Here is a 7,441-nt window from a genome sequence, read left to right as displayed (position 1 = left end):
AGGCCCAACCAGCAGCTTACAAATTCATCTGTAGATACTTTCACACAACCATTGGACAGAAGCCAGAGAGAAATGTGGTTGTCTTAAGGAGAAGCTGGAGTATCCGAGAAGCATGGAGGCCCCTCGGGAAGACCAAAAAGACTCAACTAACCTGGATCCTCAAGATCTTAGAGAAGAAGCAACCAACCAGACAGCGTATATCTTCTGAGAGGAGGCCTCCAACACATATACTCCAGAGGACTGCCTTTTCAGGTCGCATAGAATAGATGCAACTAAGCCGAGGGAGATGAGGCCTCAGGGACTGGGGAGGTCTGGTTGGTGGGGAGAGGTATTGGGGAACAGCTCCTTGGACACATGGGAGGTGGGAGGTGTTCTGGGATGAGTGTGGAATGGCATGGGGATGGTGACTGGACTGTAAATGTAAGACTAAAGTATAATAAAAGGAAAAATTGAACCTTTCTAAACTGGTCCATGTTCACATTATCCTTTCTTGTTCTCTTTCTCTGATGTGTGGTGGGCCATAAGCGAGGATGAAGAGTTTTAGAAACACTGTGAAGAAGCTTTTTAGGTTATCTCACTCATGATGATATTTTCTAGTCCTAACCGTTTGCCTACTAATTTCATAAAGTCCTTCTTTTAAATAGTTGAGTAGTACTCCCTTGAGTAAGCATACCACACTCTCTCCATACATTCCTCTGTTGAAAGACATCTGGGTACCTTCCAGCTTCTCGCTAGTATGAATAAGGGTGCTTTGAGCATAGAGGAGAAGGCGTCCTTGTTCTCTCATGGAGCAAGTTTTGGGGATATGCCCAGGAAGAGTATTGCTGGGTCCTAAGGGAGTATTGTGTCCACATTTCTGAGGAACTTCCAGACTGATTTCCAGAGTGCTTCTACCAGCATGCGGTCCCACCAAGATTGGAGGACGGTTCCTTTGTCTCCACATCCTTCCCAGCATCTGTTGTCACCTGAGTTTTCAACTTATCCACTCTGCCTGTTGGGAGACAAAAATCTCAGGGTTGTTTGTATTTGCATTTACTTGAGTACTGAGGATGTTTAACCTTTTTTTAATTGCTTCGGGGCCATTCAGTTCTTTCTTAAGGTTCTTTCTTAATTTCCCCATTTTTATCTGGCTTACTCTGCTATCTGCATTCTAACTTTTTGAGAGCTTTGTAGAGTGTAGATATTAGCCTTCTATTGGATGGAGGGTTGGTAAGATCTTTCTTTCCCCATTCAGTTGGTCTCTGTTTTGTCCCTATTTACACGGCCATATTACTCTCAGGATCTTTCCACATTCATGTGGTCCCATTTGTTGCTTTGTTCTTTTTGTCGGTTTGTTGTTGATGTTTTCATTTTTTATCGTTTGGGATTTTCTTTCTTTTTTGATTTGGTATTTGTTTGAATTTTTTCTTTTCCTTTTTGGCCTTAGAACAGAAACCATTTATTTGCCTTCTGACCAAGTGACTTTCTTTCCCCTTTGCCTCTCAGTTCCAGGATCTGACCCACATTCTCTTCTTTTAGTTTCAGTGTATCTGGTTTTACATGGTGGTCTTTGATCTACTTGGTGTTGAGCTTTGTACAAGAGATGAGAATGTATCATTTTCCATTCCTCCACAAGGGGATCTCCACTGGAAAGAGCACCATTTCTTGAAAATTAGGTCTTTTTTCTATTGGGTGATTTTAGCTCCTTTGTCAGGGTCAAGTGACCTTAGGTGTGTGAGTTCATTCCCGGGTCTTCAATTCTATTCCCTTGATCCTCCTGCCTTTCCTTGTACTGGGCACTCTTTATCTCTATTGCTCTGCAATAGAGCTTGAGGTCATGGGGGATGGTTCCTACCTTCTTATTTTGAAGCAGCAATACATTTCTTACACACTGTGGTGGAACTGTCCTTCAGTGAGACTAAACTTTCCAATGATATGGATGCATGGGTTCCTTAAAACTACAAGCATACCAACCAAACAGAATGTTTTTCATCCGTGAAGATGCAAAGGAATAGAAGGAAAAGATTCTTGTAAATTTATAATAATTGGATAGGGTGTGGTGCTGAGATCTCCTACTATTAATGTGTGGTTTTCTCTAAAAATTCAAGCTGGAGTAATGTTTCTTTTATGGTTCTGAGTGTGCTAGTGTTTGGAGCACAATCAAGATGTAATCTCGGTGGGTTTATCTTTGATGGGTATAATATCTCCCTCACCATGTCTTTTGACTCAACGTGGTAGAAATTCTATTTTCCTCGACATTCACATGTCTGCTCCAGCTTTTTGGGTGTGTCAGATTGCTTGGAATTTTAAATTCAGGGCTTTATTCCAAAGCTGCAACTGCCTTTGTTGCTGAGGTATGATTCTCGTGTGTAGCAGATTGAAGAATTTCTTTTGCATCCATTGTATTATCTTTTGCCTGTTAGGTTGGAGTTGAGTCCTTCCATGCTGAAAGATGTTAATAACTAATGATGGTTAATGTCGGTAACTTGGATAACTGTTGTGGTGCTGATGGTTTTGGTTGTGGCAGCAGTGTGTGTGTGGGAGTGGGAGGTTGTGCCTGTGTTTGTGTGTTTGTTTTCCACTTTTCTTTTTGGTGCTGAGAAATTATCTACCCCGTTTTCTCAAACATAGCAATCCTCCTCCAGTTCCAGGTTTATTTCTAATTTCTTTGTAGGGCTGTGTGTGGGAGTCAAAGTTTATATTAGAATCGGTCATGGGAATCTACTTTCCTTCCTTAGTCGAGAATGAAAGTTTTTCTGGGTATATTAGTGTAAGTGAGCAGTTGTATTGTATGGTGTCTGTAAAACACATGCCCAGCAATTTCTGTGTTTCAGGGCCTCTGTTGAGAATTCAGGTGTAGTTCTAATTGATCTTGAGTGAGATCAAACAGACACAAATAACTTATGTGGTATCTATTCACCTGTAACGGATATTACCTGTAAAATACAAGATAAAGTAAACAGGATACAAAGAACCTCCAAAGCCGCACAACACAGAGAAAAGTTGGAGAAGTATTGAACCCTTCTCAGAAGGAGAAATAAAATAGAGCTTGAGGGTAGATGGACAGAGGGTTCCGAGTTGGTCATCACGTAAGGCAGGGTATGGGATCATGGAGATAGAGAGACGTGTATTGGTAATGGGAAATCTCTGGGCCTCAGAGCTTACTGGAACAAGTGGGAAGACACAAGGCGATCTGTAGGCAAGCACAGATGAGACTCCGAACGGATGGGGGATTTGATGCTGAAAAGGCCCCTCCCTGTAACATGACATTATGATCAAATATTCTTCTTCTCCGCCTCCTCCTTTTCTTCGTCCTCCTTGTCCTCCTTCTCCTTCTTGTGCTCCTCCTCCTCCTCATTCTTCTTCCTCTTCCTCCACTCACTAGGTCATTTGGACTTCTTCCTGCCTACCTCCTCCACGTCTAATCAACCAGTCCCTACAAAACCCTCTTGGGAAAAGTGTGTCTTCTCTCATGGACACTCCTCCACAGTGCTTTCTTCTAAGCAGCCAGGCTCTTCTCTCTGTACACAAACAATTCAGGCATATCCTCTTCATCACACCTTCCTGTGCTTTATCACACAGTCTACTTTTCAAATATACCTTCCCTTTCAAACACTGGTCTCTCCATCTAACCCAGCTGTATGAAAAGAGCATATCTATAGTCCAAGCAGAGGGTTTAAAAGCGTTTGCTATGACGGAGAAACACCTCAACTACAAACAGTCCTTTTTGGTAAACACACCATTTTGGCGGTTCATATTACTACCACATATTCTGAGACACTGCTGTGCAGTGCTAGCCAGGGCTCTGTGTGCCTGGGGCTGGTCTGTACCATGTGGGCTGAGGTCAAGTGTGTGGGCATACTCATTCACTGTCGTCTGCGGCAGGGTAGAACTCAAATAAAACTCTTTCTTTTTCCTCTAGTATTTAGATGTCTAGCATTGATTTGATGGGATTGTATTTGATTTCTGTGTGCGTTGGGCATAAACCGTCTTTGGCCAACAAAGCATGCAACAAGTCAGGATAAACAAATGACTGCCAACACCTCTGCCCCAATTGAGGAGGTAAATTGATCCAGCAAAGTGGCTGCCCTGATCCCATCTAGGGAATTGCAAGGTCAGCGTGATCCTTCTGGACACACCCTTCATACACGCCTTTAATCCCAAACAAGATAATCCTACTGGAAGGCAGACAAAATGTTCAATCAGAGTACAGAGGGTGTGTCAGAGATTGGATACACCCACCTCTCCTATATAAGCACAGCAAAAGAACGGAGAGTTTTTATCCATTAGCAGAGTTGCCTTCAGTTGGGAGTGCATTAGCTGAGCTCATTGGAGTGCACTGGAGCTCCGTTGTGAGTGTGTACATAGACCATTCAAAGCAGAGGCTAAGAATAAGTCAGAAGATCAGAACAATAGACAGAATTATTTTGAGCAAAGCCCTGTAAAGGTTGGAGAGGCCGGGTTGAATCAGTCATCTCGGACAGGTGTTGGAATTGAACCATTCTACCAGAATTCAGGAAGAAAAGGAACTTATTCAAAATTAAGCCGGTGAGACTACAATTTCTTCTGGCAATTAAAAGGTACATCTGGTTTATTTGGGCGGTTTACATCGGGGGAGTCGGGGGAGGCAAACCCAAAGTGATTATCCAGCAAGACAGCCCACAGGTCCTCTGAGAGAAAGCTCCAGAAGAGAAATTCACCGAGGTTGTCTCCAGAGGAAGAATCATTTCCTCAAGTCCTGCAGGGGACCCAGAGACATTCTGCAACTCTGGAACCACTGGAGACTTAAGACCAGAGCAAGGCACCGATCAGAGGACTCAGACAAGGTAAGCCTTACCAAGTCAACAGAAAAGACACTTTTCCTTGTATAGGCAGACTTTGACTGCATTACCAATGGAAAATTCCAGTGCTGATCCCTCACACACAAGTGTAAAGATTGGAGAGTACCAGAAGATAGTTGAGAAAGCCTTGACTTTACTGATTGCATGTGTGATTTCGGGCATAAGCCTCTACCAATTTACAGTTGCAATCTTCATATATTTCCTCTTAGAAGAACTGAAAAATACACATCTACAACTAGAAATTCTCTCAAAAAAGGTTGCAAAGCTAGCCGGGCAACAACAAGAAATAGGTGTGCTAGGAGGAAAACTAGACACGATATTAGAAAGGCTTGAAAGACCAACGGCAGAGGAAGCAAGAGAACAGGAAGTGCTTAATTGTGAACCTGTGGTGCCTGATAAAATCGAGGCTGAAGACAGACAGCCCATTGAACATAAAGCACCCCCTCTTACGGACCTTACTGAGGCAGGTTCACCATCTGCACTATCTTTCCCAGCGGCCCGGGAACAGAGGCCTGAAAATGGTTTGCAAGAGCAAACAGGAATTACAGGTCCGAATAATAGGAAGCCGGACTGTGCAGAGCCTCCTCGCTCTTGCAGCTCTCCTCACCTCAAGCCAAAGACTCCCCAAACCGACCCAGCTCTGCTGCCCCAGCACTTAACTTCACATACTGATGCAAGATTGGCCCGACCCTGCGATCAAATCTATTCCTCCATTACCCGGGATCAAAGATTTCAAGATATTCTGAAAACACCATACCAGCTGGACTTAAGAAATGAACCAGCCAGAGAAGATCTGAAGCCTATTGTTATAGATGGCAGTAATGTTGCAATGGCCCATGGTCTGAACAAGTTCTTTAGTTGCCGTGGCATAGCCATTGCAGTTGAATATTTTTGGAAGCTCGGCCACAGAAACATCACTGTGTTTGTCCCACACTGGAGAACCACTCGGCATCCTGATGCCGCAGAACAGCACTTCTTAAGCCAGCTCCGGGAGCTTGGGCTATTAGCTGTCACTATTTCCGGGAAGAACCTTGGGCAGAGTATTGCTTCTCATGACCACAGGTTCCTGCTCCACTTAGCAGAAAAGACTGGTGGCATCATTGTAACCAATGACAACTTGAGAGAGTTTGTGACCGAGTCCGTGTCCTGGAGAGAAATTATCGCAAGAAGGCTGCTTCAGTACACTTTTGTGGGGGACATATTTATGGTTCCTGACGACCCTCTGGGAAGACATGGACCTCGGCTCGAAGAATTTCTTCGAAGGGAGGCCTTTCTTCTACACACGCCTCCAAAACTCGATGCCCAGTCAGATGTGCGCACATTTGGCCACGCCATCCAGAGCCACAATAGCCAGGGAGCCCAAGCAAGCCCTGGTGCTTCACCCAGGACCAGGATTCTGCAGAGAAAAGCGCTCTGAGTGTGGCCTTTGTGAATGGCTTCCCGGACGCTGAGCAAAACCTGATGTTCGACCAGACTCTGACGGCTCATCCCTACTTGAGAGACCTGAGTGCCCTCTCCGTCCTGGTGATTTGCTGCAAGCTGGCCTGAAGGCCCAGGGACAACGGGAGCCCTGGGTGGGAGGTTGGAACTGCCAACTGCGGGAAGTGCCATAATGTGAAGGAACCCAGTGTAAGGTTCATTGGGATAGAAAAAAAAAAAAAAAAAAAAAAAAAAGGGAAGGGGATATGTGCTGTATACAACATGAGATGCTCGCTCCACAGCAAGGGGAAATGAGTACTCCCCGAAAGACACTGAAGAATGCTGCCTCACGGAAGTAGAACCTTAAGGGTTTTTGGAACGTCCTTTGGCTGGGCTCGGTGGAACAGAGAGTGGAAGGAAAGGTACAGCTGAAGCAAACATGGGAGGGAGAATGTCCAGGGAAAGCCAACAACAAAAGAGACGAGTGATGTTGATGAAAGAATCCAGGCAAACGAAATGCATGGACTCATCTGTCTTCCTTGCATTGCTTGGTTGAGCTACCTTTTCCTGAACTCCACCGAGAACGGTCCAACAAAACCTTCTGGGAATGGGCTTGCAGCTTCGGTGGGCTTGAACTGCTTGGCCGAGTGATGTCAGCTGACAGATGTGCTGAGGCTAGACCTGTTGAGCACAGGTGATATATGGAGGGATAGAAATAGAAGTTGAGGGTCTCGTGTCTTCTTCAGTGGTCTTCCATTCCCTGAGAGAAGCACAGCTGAGAACCTCTCCTGGTCTTCCTCCTGCTGAAGCATGCTTAACCTGAGGTCTGGCTGCCACTGCTGGTTTTTGCCACAGCTGCTGGTCCTTGATTGCTATCCTGACTCTAGCAAATTGGAGTGCTGCTGTATCCCGGAAGTGTTTGCTGGCGGACTGAGCTGCCACTTTCTGGACAAACTAGGTGTGGCTGCTCCAAGGAAACAACTATTGGTCTGCTTACAGAGAGGAGCCTCACATGGTGGCATTATCTGAGGCCCAACCAGCAGCTTACAAATTCATCTGTAGATACTTTCACACAACCATTGGACAGAAGCCAGAGAGAAATGTGGTTGTCTTAAGGAGAAGCTGGAGTATCCGAGAAGCATGGAGGCCCCTCGGGAAGACCAAAAAGACTCAACTAACCTGGATCCTCAAGATCTTAGAGA

General features: G+C 45.1%; 1 pseudogene; it reads left to right on the top strand.

Annotated features, from left to right (window-relative positions):
- Nucleotides 1-2,447: 2,447 nt before the first annotated feature.
- On the top strand, nucleotides 2,448-6,237 carry LOC148006233 (NEDD4-binding protein 1 pseudogene; annotated as a pseudogene).
- The last annotated feature ends 1,204 nt before the right edge of the window (nucleotides 6,238-7,441 follow it).

Source organism: Rattus norvegicus, chromosome 4, assembly GCF_021556685.1.
Source record: "Rattus norvegicus strain SHRSP/BbbUtx chromosome 4, alternate assembly SHRSP_T2T, whole genome shotgun sequence".
In the NCBI taxonomy this organism is placed as follows: Eukaryota; Metazoa; Chordata; class Mammalia; order Rodentia; family Muridae; genus Rattus; species Rattus norvegicus.
Note: the sequence above shows the minus strand (reverse complement) of the source record. Positions and strands in the feature narration are given on the sequence as shown.